Source organism: Benincasa hispida, chromosome 4 (assembly GCF_009727055.1).
Source record: "Benincasa hispida cultivar B227 chromosome 4, ASM972705v1, whole genome shotgun sequence".
Taxonomy (NCBI): domain Eukaryota; kingdom Viridiplantae; phylum Streptophyta; class Magnoliopsida; order Cucurbitales; family Cucurbitaceae; genus Benincasa; species Benincasa hispida.
In genome coordinates, this window is record NC_052352.1 from 46,321,756 (window position 1) to 46,337,676 (window position 15,921).

Consider the following 15,921-nt stretch of genomic DNA (forward strand, 5'->3'; position numbering starts at 1 on the left):
TAATAATGTACAACTTTATTCAAATATTTAAGTCCTAAAATTTCTTGATACTTCCTTTATTCTCTTTATTTTTATTATAGTCCATATACTTTAACTGAAGTGTGTAATTTTATTAATTTATTTATTTTTTAGATAAAAAAAAGTCAAATAGTTAATAAAAATGAGAGTAAGGATGTGTTGAAAAAGAGGTGGGCGAAAAAGGCAAGAAAATAGAGAAGTAAGATAGTACTAACGATTCTGTTTGTATATCAATTAGCTTATTTTTTAACTTTTGTTCTTTTTCACCAACCCCAACCAAATTTGGCTCACCATTCCAGGTTTGTTAGATGGATTGTGTTTCCCTTAAAATTCGAATGTATTAATTTTTAAATGGGTAATTACAACGTGTAACATTTTAGGAAAAATAGTTAAGTGTATAGAAACACTTTTAAAGAATAAATTTAGTCAAATCGACTCTATCACTGATAAACTTCTACTAGCGAAACTATCACTGATGGTCACTAGGAGCTAGATCTAAATTTTGCTATGTCAACTAATACATTCGATCTGATTACTATATTTTAAACTTTCCCTTTTTAAATCTTCTGATTTTGTTTCAAATTGAAGACATGATATGGATTCTTTGTTAGTCCGAAGAAGGTTAAAAACCCTACTTGGATCCCATTTTCCAGAATGCAAAGTTCATCAAAAGAAAGGAAAATGTTTACCCTCGAGGTAAGAGAAACGGCAATGGTAAATGCATGTACATACCTCGTGAGTGTCCTTCGAGTATCAACAACTTAGAGAAAAAGATGGAGTGTATGAGTAGTAAAGAAGATGAAGCAATTCAAAAGTTAGCACGAGAAAGAACCCTAATACTCATAATGAGAGATGAAAGTAGGTGTGATTTAGTTTCCATGTTTGATTTTGGGAATCACGTACTTACCATAATTATTGTTTGAATTTTCTGGTTTTATGTAGAAATCACATACGAAACTTTGCATATTTACTCTTTTTAGGGCTTCTCTAGTGTTATGTTCTTATTACAATTTCTGTTGAAATTTCATGGTAATTTTTGAGTTGGTAAATTTACTAAGTACCTTAATTATTAGTGGATATTTAAACCCATTACTCTTTTATACATATGTAGTATTAAAAGAACCCTTGTCTTAGAAAAAATTAAGTTATAAAATAGAATAAATATCTTTTTGATCCCTAGATTTTGGATCTAGTTTCTATTTCGGTCTTCGATTTCAAAATGTTAAAATATTTAGTTTTTAAATTTTGAGTTTGATTTCAATTTAGTCCCTAAATTTCAAAATCTTACAATTTTATTGAAATTTGAGTTTTATTTCAATTTGGTCTCTTAGGTTTTAAGATTTGCACTTGTAACCTCAATTTTTTTTATTGACTACTCACTTTCAGTTATTAGCATTAATGTCTATTAATTAATTTAAAATAACTATGAGGTGAAATTTCAAATTTAATTTTAAAAGTGATGAAAAATATTGAAAAATTTAATTAGTTATAGTTCTTTAATTCTTTTAAATTAATAAATAAATATTAACACTAAAAATGGAAAGTGAATATTTATTGAAAATTTGGTGTTAAAATGGTAAATATTGAAAGTTAGGATCCAAATTGAAACAAAACTTAAATTTCAGACGTAAAATTGTTACATTTTGAAGCTTAAGAATAAAATTGAAACCAAACTCAAAATTGAAGGTCTAAAGTATAACATTTTGAAACTTAGGGATAAAATAGAAATTAGATCCAAAAGTTAAAAGGGCCAAAAATATATTTTCCCCATAAAATATCAATATATATGGTACAACTTCTGTATGATGAAATGGCCCCTTCGAATTATTTGGAGAGACAACAAAAGCTTTTGGAGAGACAACAAAACCTTGTTGGGTTATGATTGTATGCTTTTCCCAAAAACATGGAAAAAAGCAAATTTTCATATTTATTCCTTTTGGCTTTTTTGGATCGATGCCGATTTGTTCTTGTCCAAACCCACCCACTAATGTCGTACCACTTGTCCCCCATTCGCTCTGGGGGACCCTCCCGGCCCCTTGGTGTGCCACTACTTTAAAATTATGGGCTTGTCACAACTTTTTTTAGATTAAGAAACACTTCCTTCAAATGTACGAGAGGAAGATACAAAGTATGACTACAAAAATATGGTAGGACATGTTTAATATGTGACTATAGTCAATGTGGTTTGGTATGCACATTGAGTTCAAAAGTTCAAGTTAGTTTGGTTGACAATTTAGATTATGTTTTATATTTCATCTTTGAAGTACAGGCACAAATATTGTTACACGATACAGATATGATCGGATACGACGATTCGTCAATTTCTAAAAAACTAGGATACAGATACGTCTAAGGATACACTATTTTTATATATTTTTTTAATATATATATTACTAAAATATGAGGATACTGATACATTGAAATACATTTTTTTTTTTCTTAAAAAAAATCTAGGATATAGATAAATTTAGCATAAAAGTTAATAACAATAGCACAAAATGGAATACATACACTGAAATACAATACAAAAAACAACATCTAAGATGTTGAAGTACAATAGTTAATAAAATACAATAGAAAAGTGAATCATATTACAAAGAATAAGAAGATTAGAGTGAGTAATATGAAGATAAACGAAAAACTTTTTCATTGAATTGTTGAAGATATCCAAATGGTATATATATTGGTGGACTTTGTGGGGACTCAAATGTGAAAATGAAGATTAGATGATTCTAAGGTTTGGTCTTTTATTTATTTTTTTCCTTTTAGTTTTGGACTCGAGTAGTGAGCTTTTTAAATAGGTTGTCTCGTTTTAGATTGGGAAAGATTAGATGAGTTGCTTGTCTTTTTTGTTTAAAAAAGGCATGCGTAGAAATGATATGTAAAATTGCGTGTCAGATACGTATCTGGGAAGTATTTGAAAGTATCGTTATCCGATACGTATCTGATACAGATTCTTTACCTCACATGAAGTATTTGTGCTTCATAATATTTCAGATTTATTGAGTTCATCAAATATATGTTTAGCAGATAACTTGAATTTTGTTTCTGAAAACTGTTTTCAAATTTTGTGATTCAAACCGTACAAATTTGAGAAACAACATTTTTATATATTTATTCTATCCAAATTTTGAAATTTTAGTTTTCAAAATGGAAAATTATATTGAATAAACACTAAAGAAATCTAAAATAGAGTATCTCCTATTACAAACGCAAATTATTTTTTATAAACTTAAAATATGCAGCATGTAATGTATTGTAAGGTATATAATATTACAAAATAAAAATTATACAAAAAGTTTTAACATAAACCATGTTCATAAATTAAATAATAGTTTTATGGAGTGTTGGGCTTTATCTTGAATTGCAGGCCCAAATGGAGAATAGATCTGGTCCAAATACACTAATTTAGGTGGGATACTCGGTGGAGAAAGAGCCAGTGGTAGAGTTCCAATTTCAATCTTATTTTGATTTTTGTTTCAAATCAGAATGCAAAACTCCTCTCTCTCTTGTTCGAATGTCTGAAAGGTTCTCTTAAGTCTTTCTAACTTTCTCTTTGTTGATGGTGATTTGCAAGGAAGCTGAAGAAAATAAAGCATGTACTCACAAGAAAAGAAGGAGAAGAAGAAGAAGAAAACAACAATATACGAGGTTTGGCTAAAAGTGCCTACATCCATGGGAGGGAGACGATTTATTCACATTTAATGCTACAAGATATGATTTCTCTTCTTTTATAGATCTCACTTTCTCATAGATTATACATGATTTGATTTTATACTTAGAGCTATTTATATGCAATGATCTAATTTAATAGTTGTTGAGAAACTATTTCTGGTAAATGTAGCCGTTGAGATCAAACATCTTCAAATCTCCACCTTGATCACAATGTATGTAGTCTTCTCCTTCTAATTTTGACTTTATATCATCCCTTTTTAGGTAAATTGAAGCCAATTAGCTCTAAGCACTCGAGAAGCTTGAGTTTTGACACAGGCTTCGTGAGCATCTCTACTGCATTCTCAGAGGTATGTACTTTTAACACCTCAATCTCTCCCTTTTCTATTCTATCTCGAACGAAGTGGTATTCTATGTCTATGTGTTTTGTTCTTGAATGGTATGGAAGGGTTTTGAAAAGATGGATAGACTTTGGTTATCACAGTAAATTTTAACTATTGTTTGTGATATACCAAAGTCTGCCATGAAGCTCTTTAACCACAATCCTTATGTATATGTCTCTGCTAGTGCCATGTATTCTACCTCTATAGTAGATAATGTTGTGGTTGACTATAAATTAGCTTTCCAGCTTAGCAAATTTGGGCCATATAAGAACACATAGCTTGATAAGGATATTCTCTTGTCCAAGTCCCTTGCAAAATCAGAGTCAACATAGCCATACAACTCGAGTTCAATCTCTTGAGTGCTCTGGTAGGTTAGCTTAGCATTCATAGACCAAGTTAGTACCTAAGTATCCACTTAGTTGCCTCACAATGTCTTCCAAGATTAGACATGTATCTGTTTATTGAGCTAGCACAATAGGAGAGGCCTGGTTTTGTTGAGATCATCAAGTACATTAAACTGCCTACTCTTTGACTGTATGACACTGATAGGTGTTCAATGTCTTTTTCTGTAGATGAATTAGCTGAAGATGGCATAAAATGATGTTTTATAGGGATAGTCACTGGTTTGGCATTAGGCAGGTTAAACCTTCTGACTATTTTATAACAGTAGTAGCTTGATTGATGTGTAGAATAGATGAATTTCTGTCTCTTGTGATTTCAATCCCTAGGATCTATCTTGCCTGACCCATATCTTTTGTGTCAAATTCTATTTTTCGGAAATCTTTGACATGAGTTAAATCTTCTTTAGATCTCCTTGCTAGTAACATATAATCAACATAGAGAAGTAGGTATACCTTGTCTCTGTAGGAGGATAAAAGGATATAGGCACATATATCATAGGTACTTCTTTAAAACCCAATATTCTATATGTAGTCATTAAACCTTCTGTACCAGCATCTAGGGAACTGGTTAAGTACATAGATAGACTTATTTAGAAGACAATAAAGGTCCCTTTTTCCCCTTTACTTCAAATTCTATAGGTTGTACCTCATATATATAGTCTCATCTAGATGTCCATGTAAGAAGAAAGCTTTGGCATCTAGCTGATCTAGTTCAATGTTATCCTGACCAACCAACGACAATAGAAGTCTGGTAGTGGCTTGCTTTCACTAGAAGAAATTCGGGTTTTAATGTCGGTTTTAAACCTACATTAAAGGTCTTTAATGTCGGTTGGCAACCGACATTAAAGATAGTGTATTAAAGCCCTTTAAGGTCGGTTGCCTTTAATGTCGATTTTAAACCGACATTAAAGGGCTTCAAAAACACCAATAGCATAGTCTTCAATGTCGGTTGCAACCGACATTAAAGGTCTTTAGTGATTAAAGCCTATTGGTTGCAGCCGACATTAAAACCTGTTTATTTTTTTTTAATTCTTAACCAACATTGAAGCCTGAATCTGTCCGTTTTTTAAAGTTTCCTTGCCAAATCCATTTTTTCGGTAAAAAAAGTATAACATGACACATCATCATCGAACGCTATGGCTATGACATATTATTCATGTATGGATTGTAAATCTATTACATTTAGTCTACAAATTCTACTATAGAATTATAATTTAAAAGTTGTACAATAATTCAGGCCTTGAAAACACAAATTACAACTATATAAAGAATTATGATTTTCAAACATTATGAGTTTACTATCCCTCTCCACTTGGTAAGTATGGATCCCTTCATAATTCTTCTTGAATAGACCCCCCAGCTTCAGCAGTGTCTGGTTATAGGCATCTTTGTCTGACCACTGTTGTTCAAAGGATAAAAAACAATAAAGGTTTGGGCATAAGCGTAACACATGCAATGGAAGATTGTATCCATTCAAATATATATATATATATATATATATATATTTATATATATATATATAAATGGATAAAATGTTTGAGACTTACCCTTAGAAATTAGTACAGACTTTCAGCATAAACGTGAAACATGACCCACTGACAATGTTATAACATTATTTCAGTCAGCTTGAATATGTATCACACTATATTTCAAACCTCAAAGAGGCAAGATTGAAAGGCATTTTAAAAAAAGCATGAATCGCACTTAACATAGAAAGAAAATTATCAAAATCACTACTACGTACAACTTCAACTTGCACTACTTTATTGTTGTGAATGGATGTTTGTGATATCCTAATAAGGGCAACAAAATCTTCCGTGTAAGTTTCATTAGCCAAAGCTTTATCTGCTATGAGTTTCTTGTAACTACAGCTCAAGCCACCCTACACCAGAATTCATTAAGAAAATGATGGTTATCTGTGTCTCTCAAGGACCCTCTCAGTTCCACATAATCGCTTTTACCTTTGTTTTTCACAAGTTGAAATCTACTTTGCCATCAAAATTTTCAACTTCATACCTCGTGAATGCCATTGGCTGATGTTAACTCTTCAAGATTTGCTTTCTTTTAAGTTTCTTGAAGTTCTTGTCTACTTCTTGCAGGCTCTGATACCAATCTATTAAGCTTGAAGGGCCCAAACTAGGCCCAAAATTGAGACTAATGCAAGGGAATGAGTTATGGCTTGGAAGAAGTGGCTATAAAGAAGCAACATAGCTGGTGAAAAGACAAACGAAGCTCTATCCCCTTTTTCTTCCTTTATCCTTATTGGTGGAATTCTATTATGATCAGAAAGGTAAACTGAAACAACTTCTCAGACTCTCTCTCAATTCCTAAAACTTCTCTAACTTATAATTCACATGGTTGTGCAAATTGATTGAGTGAATGGTGCATCGATGAACGGAGAAGTAGAAAATGATGGGGATAAGAGAATATTGCAAGCAGATGTACGTGGTTCGGCAAGATGCCTACATCCACAGTAAAAGAAGAATTCTTTTATTCTTGGAGGAATTTTACATACATAAGTATCTAACTCTCACACTCTAATTTTCTTACCGATAAGCATCCTTTATATAGAGAATTATGGTACATGATTAGTGAGTCTAGAAGTGTATGCAAATGTTGTTTTCACTCTAGATGTTATAGACTTTACACAACCTTTCAAGAGAAGGAGATACCTATCCAAAATCAACGAAATTACATCAATCCACTGATGGTAGTCATGTTGGATTCCTTCAAGCAGTTTCTAATGAAAATCCATTAATTACAGAGAAGAAAGTGTTAAAAACTAGCTTAGAGGATGCTTCCCAAATCCTCCCATCATTGATGCAACAAGTTCACTTAATATGTGGAAATTGAAAAATTTGAAAAGAAGAATAAAAGTAGCTAAATGATATTCCAGTTGCCTTTCAATACAAAATGAAAAGAAAATCTGATAAAAATGAAGAGACTTCTATTGGCAAAAGACAGAAAACTGATGATGTGGATCTTCAAATTATGGATAACCTCTCCTATACATTGGCAGGAACTGACATTCAGCCCGACCATAGAACATGAAAATGTTATGTTTGAATGCTCAAGGATTGGGCAATGCAAGAACATTATGGAGATTGTGAGAGCTCACTCGCGTACATGCACCTGATGTTTTATTTTTGTCTGAAACTAAAGGTGGTAATGATATTACCAATAGAATTTGAGTTCACAATGGGTTTGATGGTTGTTTAGTGGTTAATAAATAGTGAAGGAGCTAAAGTTTGTCTTTGTTTATTGTGGAAGAAAGCGATTTCAGTCAACATTCGCTCATACTCGTCTCATCACAACTTTGACGACTCCCCATGGTTAGTTGGTGACGACTTAAATGAGATCCTTTGGAATCATGAGAAAAATGGGGGACCACATAAGAATTATTCTTCTCTAGAAAACTTTAGACATTGTATTGATGATTGCAATATTTGAGATTTCAATTACTTATGAGGATGTTTTACATGGTCAGATATGTGACATGGAAATAGAATTTGTGAGAGACTGGACAGATTTTTATGCAATGAAAAATTTTATGAGTTATTTCCTAAATCGAAAGTTCATCATTTAGATTGGGCAGGGTCTGATCACAAACCGATCTTGTGTGATATTTTGGATACTTTTTCTAGAAAAGATTGTTAGAAAAAAAACGTGGAGGACAAATATGAAAAATGAGAGATATATTTTCCATTCAACTAAGCATGCCTTTATATAGGCTTACAAACATAACCATAGGAATGCCAATGGTTTAAAGCTATAAACGTCATCAAATGCTTATAACTCGCATAACTCCTATAACTCAAAAATCACTATTGGTTACAAAAAACTAAGTCACAAAACCCAAAAGTCACACTAAATGCCACAAATAAAGTCTCCCCCCCCCCCAAACTTGATTTGTTACACCCAGTAAACTCCTCATTTTGATAAAAGTCTCCAACTTGAGGGGCTTTGTGAAAATATCCGCCGCTTGGTCTTGTGACTTGATATATTTGAGTTCCACTTCTTTCTTCGTAATGCAATCCCGAATGTAGTGAAATCGGGTATCAATGTGCTTGCTCCTTCCATGAAATGCCGGATTTTTGGCTAAGACAATGGCCGATTTGTTGTCAACAAAAATCTCTATTGGACTTTCCATTTGAAACTTCAACTCCTTCACTAAGTTTCTTAGCCAAATTGCATGACATACATATGAAGTTACTGCGACGTACTCTGCCTCGCATGTTGATAATGTGACTATGGGTTGCTTTTTTGACATCCATGTGAACGCCGTTTCACGAATAAAAAAACACAAACCCCGTAGTACTCTTTCGATCATCCAAATCACTAAAATCACTTCACAATAACCAACAATATAAAAATTGCTAGAAGAGACATAGGAAAGACCATACCTAATCGTCCCTTTGATGTAGTGAAGTATCCTTTTTGCCATTTTGCAATGTGTTGTTGTCGGTTCCTCTATAAATCGACTAATAATTCCAACCGAGTAAAGAATATATGGTTTTGTACATGTCAAGTATCTCAAACTTCTAATCAAGCTTTTGAAATATGTAGAATTTACCTTCTCTCCTCCATCTTGCTTGGTGATTTTGACTCCACATTCCATCGGTGTTCCACTGGATTAGCATTATTCATATTGAACTTCTTGAGCACTTCTTTAGCATAGCCCTCTTGGGATATAAAAATCTCATCTTCACCTTGTTTGACCTCGATCCCAAGATAGTAACTCATGAGACCAATGTCTGTCATTTCAAACTCCTTTGCCATCTCTCTTTTGAACTCATCAAATATGCTAGGATTGTTTCCGGTAAATACTAAATCATCAACATATAAACAAATGATTAGTATGCTTTCACCTTGCATTTTGATGTAGAGGGCATATTCATAAGGACACTTCATATACTTCTTCTCTTGAAAGTACTTGTCAATCTTCGAATTCCATGCTCTTGGTGCTTGCTTTAAACCATATAGTGCCTTCTTCAATCGAAGTACTTTATCTTCTTCACCCTTGACTTCATAACCCAATGGTTGTTCCACATAGACCTATTCCTCAAGAATTCTGTTCAAGAATGTCGATTTGACATCCATTTGATGTATCTTCCAATGATTATGGGCTGCCAACAAACAAATAGTTTCATGGCGAACAACAGGGACAAATATCTCATCATAGTCGATGCCATGTCGTTGGCTATACCCTTTCACCACTAGTCTCGCCTTGTACCTTTCAACATCGCCATTGACTTTTCTCTTTGTCTTGTATACCCACTTCACTCCGATCGGCTTTGTGCCCTTTTGGAAGCTTGGTCACTCCCATGTGTCATTTTTTCTCTATCACTTTGCTTTTCTTTATCCATTGCATCCTTCCCATTTCTTTTGCTTGCAATGGCTTCTTGGAAACAAATAGGCTCACAATCCCGAAAGACAATAGAGAATTATGTCATTTTTATTTTCATTTACCTCATTAAGTTCTGTAGACTTCGAGTTCTTCTTGGGCCAATTTCGTTCTCTGAATCGTTGGATGAACCTTCAGATGAATGATCGATCGGTCGAATGTAGTGGCACTGGAATGGGCAAACCTTCACCTATTTCATCCCTGGTCGCTCATTTTCATCGTCTTCTTCAAAATATGGAAGGAAATCATACTCCTCCTCTTGTATATTCCAATCCCAAGAGGCTTCCTCATAAAAACACAACATTACGACTAATCATTACCTTCCCATTCAAATGATTGTAAAGATGATAAAACCCTTTGACTTGCATCATAGCCAATGAAGATGAGTTTCTCGCTTCGATCATCGAGCTTTGGTCCTTTTTTCCTTCCAACACATGAGCATATATGCAATACTCCTAAACACCTTGAGTGACCAATCCTGGGCTTTCTTCCATTCCATGCTTCTTGAGGCGTTTTGTTAAAGCACATTTTTGGTTGGTGCTTGATTTGTCCAAATAAACCACACAAGCTACGGCCTCCGCCCAAAATTCCCTCGACATATTCTTTTGTCTTTAGCAGCTTTCTTGCCCTGTTCCAAGAATTGTCCGATTCTTCCTCTCCACCAACGCCATTTTGTTGCGGGTCCCTAAGGCTGTTAACGGACATCGGATGCCTTTTTCATCCAAAATTGTTTGAACTCATTTGATGTTGAATTCACCACCTCGATCGGTTCTCCATGGCCCTTGATTGTAAGGTTGCTTTCATTCTCCACACGTGCCTTAAATCTCTTGAAGATTTCAAATACTTCTGATTTTTCCTTCAAAAAGTACACCCATGTTTTTCTAGAAAAATCATCAATAAAGAGAAGGAAATATTTACTTTTACCATGAGACTTTGGTTTGATCATTCCACACACATCGACATGGATGAATTCTAAAGGCTTCTTTGCTCTTATCATAGACTCCTTCGGAAAACTACTTCGATGATGTTTAACAAGCAAACTCCCTTCACACACTTGGTTTGGCTTGGTTTGACTTGTGAATGTGTGGTAAACCTCGCACCATCTTCTTCTTCGACAAATCTTCTAAATTTCCAAAATTGAGGTGCCCAAACCATAGATGCCATAGCCAAGAGAGATCTTCATAACACGTCTTCAAGCATTTTGGAACATCATTACATATATTCAAAGGAAACATTCAGTTTTTGCTCATGGAGACTTTTTCATTTGAACTTCAAAACCTTTCTCTAACAATTGTCCTACACTCAATATATTATTTTTTACATTGGGAATGTAATAAACATTTCTCTCAATATTTTCTACTAGCTCTGATACCACTATGTTAGAAAAAAACGTGGAGGATAAATATGAAAAATGAGAGATATATTTTCCATTCAACTAAACATGCCTTTATATAGGCTTACAAACATAACCATAGGAATGCCAATGGTTTAAAGCTATAAATGTCATCAAATGCTCATAACTCACATAACTCCTATAACTCAAAAATCACTATTGGTTACAAAAAACTAAAAGTCACAAAACCCAAAAGTCACACTAAATGCCACAAATAAAGTTTAATAATGACAAACTTTTCAACAAAGATCGCCACGAAAAGCCATTCAAGTTTAAGGAGTGCTGGACTTTACATGAGGAATGTGGGAAGATTACCAAATCTTCATGCAACTCGAATGAATGTACTACTCAAAAAGATTTTATCATTCTAAATCTAGCTAATTGCTCAAGGTCCCTATCAATTTGGGGTAGAAGAATTTTCAATCAAAGAAGAAATAGAATCAAGGCTTGTAAGAATGAAGTAAAAAATGAATATGACAAAGGCCTTATAGTTTATTTCCAAACCATTCATGGTCTTCAATTTGAGTTGGACCGTCTATTAGAGGAGGAAGAAATATATTGAAAATAGAGATCAAGAGATGATTGATTAAAATGGGGAGATCAAAATACAAAGTGGTTCCACATGAAAGCTTGTATGAGAAAATGCAAGACTGAAATATGTGGCATTGTTGGCAGTAATGGTAATTGGGTTGAAGACACTAATGAGATTGAACAGATTTTCATTTCTTATTACCAAGATATATATTTACTTCGAAGCTATTGATGTTGTTACAGAAACAATACCATCCAAAATTACAAAGGAAATAAATGATTTACTTCTTGCACCATTCACAGATAAAGAAGTTACTGAATCTTTCAAGCAAATGTTCCCAACAAAAGCCTCCGGGCCGGATGGTTTTCCTGCCTTTTTCTTTCAGAAATATTGGAATATTATTGGCAGAAGCACGATCATCAAATGCTTAGAAGCTTTAAATGAAAGAAAGGGAGTTCAAATAATTAATTCTACTCATATTGTTTTAATTTAAAAAGTCTCTAATCCTTCTTTTGTCAGAGATTGTAGACCTATTAGTTTGTGTAATGTTATCTATGAAATTATTACAAAAGCAATATCCAATAGAATTTAACCTATACAGAACTCTTTGATTTCCTCTTCACAGGCAGCTTTTATTCCAGGGAGAGCCATTACTGATAACATTATTCTTGGACATGAATGTCTACCTTTCTTGAAGAAAAAGAAACAAAGAAAGGAAGGTTTTGCTGCATTAAAGCTAGATCTCAGTAAAGCATATGATAGAATGGAATGGACATTTCTTCAGAACATAATGCTTAAACTTGGTTTTAACCCTAGATGGGTTTCTCTAATTATGGATTGCATTACAACGCCAACCTTATCTATTCAAATCAATGGTGAAACCAAAGGGAGAATCATTCCATCAAGAGGACTCAGACAAGGGGATCATTTATCTCCATATATGTTTTTATTTGTTGCAGGACTTTCATCTTTATTACAGAATGCCATATCAAGAGATGCTCTTTCAGGTTTTCGTTTATCTAACACTTGTCCTACCATTTCACATCTATTATTCGTGGATGACAGCATGATATTTTGTAAATAAAATGTGGAAGAATTGATGAATCTCAAACATATCCTATCTATTTATGAGTCTTTCGGGAGAAAAGATAAATTTTAATAAATCAGCAATTATTTTCTCAGCAAAAATTAGTAATGACAGAGCTACTTTCTTAAGTAACATCCTTGGTGTTTCTTTGGTAAAAGACTTTGGTCAGTACCTTGGCATCCCTTCAATCCTTTCTAGAAGCAGATCAAATGACTTTAGATACATCCAGGAGAGAGTTTGAAAAGCTACTCAAGGATGGAAAAGATCTTTTTCTCTAATGAGAAGAAAGAAACTTTAATAAAGAGTATTGGGCAAGCCCTTACCTACTTATGCCATGAGTTTATTCAGGCTTCCAAAGGAATTTTATTTTAACATTATAAGATTATTCTCAAAATTTTGATGGAGTTCTGATTCTAATAAAGAGAAGAATGTGTCTACCCAATGCTCTTGGTGGTCTTAATTTTTTAGACTTAAGAGGGTTTTAATCAGGCTCTTGTAGCTAAACAGGTTTGAAAAATAATGGAAAATCCAAATACTCTTGTTTCTTTGGTTTTAAAAAGTTTTCATTTCCCAAGTACATCAATTTTAGAGGCTTATTCATATGCTTATTCTTCAGCAATTTGGAAGAGTTTTTGTTATAGAAAAAATCTTTTGATTGAAGGCCACGCTTTAGGATTGAAAATGGTTCCTCAGTATATATGTTTATTGATCCTTGGCTACCTTGTCCCAGTACTTTTAAACCAATTTGTTTTAACCGTCTTTTAACAGAGTGAGAGTTTATGATTTTATTCAATCCAATGGAACTTGGAATGTTAAGCTTTTGAAGGAATTTTTTAATGAAGATAACGTAACATGTATAAAAATATACCTATAAATATCAATATTCCAGATAAGATCATATGAAATTTTGAGAAATCTAGAATCCACTTTGTCAAAAGTGGCTACAAATTCTTTACAAAAAAGATCATTGAAAAGGAGTAATCCAGCGAAAATAAAATGGAAAAAATATGGAACATTTAATTGGAAACACAAAATCCCAATTAAAATCAAGCATTTCTTATGGAGAGCACTTCACAACATCTTAACTACAAGAGTTGAACTCAGAAGAAGATCAGGTTTAGATATCATACGTACTTGACCCTTGTGTAATGAAGAAACTGACTATGTCGATCATATCCTATTTAGTTGTCCTGAGCTACGGCACTATGGATGAAGATTTCTGATTGTCCGATTATTTTTGAAGACTTCAATCATAGCTTAGTTGATAGATGGTTTCAGATCTTGTTAGTTTCTTCTCTTCATGATCTAGCTTTTATTCCTATTCCCTGTTGGTCAATTTGGTCAGATCTCAACAATGTTGTTCATGGACTCTCCATTGCATAAATTGACAATAGAGAACTATGGATTAAAAATTATTTTGAGGAAAATTTACGAAGCACTGCTCTCATCAATCATCTACATCTACAAAAAATTGTTCCAAGATTAACCTGAAATGGTCGAAGCCTCCATTTGATACTTTTAAGGTAAATGTAGATGCAGCGTAGGGATAAAAATATCCATAGATGGGCATCAGAATTGATTGTAGAGACTATAGCCGTTTGGATTAGGGTTTTTTCAATGTCTAGAAATTAAAGATGACTATGTTTAGTTGTGCATGAGAAAACTGTGGAAAAATGGAGGTAGAAAGGAAAAGAAGAAGTGAAAACCCACACTTCTCAATGGGTAAGTAATTCCTTCACTCGTGTGGCTAAAAGATACCTGTGGTTAAAAGATATCTGGGAATTACCTTTTCCAAAATAAATAAACAAAGTCCCACCAACAAAACAAGGGTTTTCTTCAAGCTATTGCACAAGGTTGCAAAGGTGTTTGGAATATATTTTCAAGTGTTTAATTTTAAAAAAAAAAGTCACTTTGGAAGAAAATAAAGTGTTTGACAACCACTCAAAATAGCTTTTCAAGTGTATTTTAATTAGTTTTTTATTAAAAATATTTAAAATAAAAAATGAATTCTTTGATATATTTTTTTCTCAAATCAATCCAAACCGATCCTAAATTTTAAAGACTCGACAATTGTTATTAGGTAGGATACAGGCATAGACAAACAATGAAATTCCATTGTCTTATTGTTATTGGCCGACCTTGACTTGTAATATATTGTAGTTTAGGAAGAAAAATGAAGATGTGAGATGGAAGAAACCTAGAACCCAACAACTTTTCAAAAAGGGGTGGCACTGGTTACATGCATGTTGTGTATTCAACAATAATTAAAAGTTATATATATTGGACCCCTACCCTACTTCATAAAAGGGCATCATATAGAACCTTGAACTTGTGTCCCCCCCTTCACTATGAGATTATTCTGCAGCATTAACTTATTTTCGTACAAAATATCTACATAGGGCATGGTTTAAATGAGTGTAAGGACCAATTTAAAAAAAAAAACCAAATAATATATTTGGAAAATCATTTTTACACTATATATTTCATAAATATCTTAGATTTTAAATTATTTAGTTAAGAATTTTTAACTTTTAACTTTGGACCAATTTATCGTTTTCATCTTTAATTCAAAATTGTGATATATTTAATTCCTTCACTACTAACATTATTTATTGGTTTTTCATATCTTCTCTTGAGAGGATATTTTATATGAACGTTGTTTTAATTTTTAGAGATTTCATTTATTTTCTTCCATATTTTTATCTAAAAACGATCCTCTGTTCTCTTCATTGATCTTTCAAGTATATGTTGAACATCCTAATAATATACTAAAAAATATAAATATACATCACATATATTATGATTTATGTTTTTGGTATGTTTATTATTTTGGAAAAATGTAAATTTTTATCTCATGCATTATTCAGTATTATAGGACAATATATCCCACCAATTGTCTCGTTATTGCACTTATATTTATTTATTTAAATAAAATTTCAAATATATATCAAATATAATGTTGTATATATCACTACAAGAAAGAACGGATACGATAGCTAACGAAAAAAACCTTTTTCGAAGGTCTTGACAA

General features: G+C 32.8%; 1 long non-coding RNA gene across 1 annotated transcript; it reads left to right on the forward strand.

Moving 5' to 3' along the window:
- Positions 1-3,509: 3,509 nt before the first annotated feature.
- LOC120076621 lies at positions 3,510-12,930 on the forward strand. The gene is made up of 3 exons (XR_005481584.1): positions 3,510-4,040; positions 6,574-6,764; positions 12,429-12,930. It is a non-coding gene; the product is annotated as an uncharacterized LOC120076621 (long non-coding RNA).
- The last annotated feature ends 2,991 nt before the right edge of the window (positions 12,931-15,921 follow it).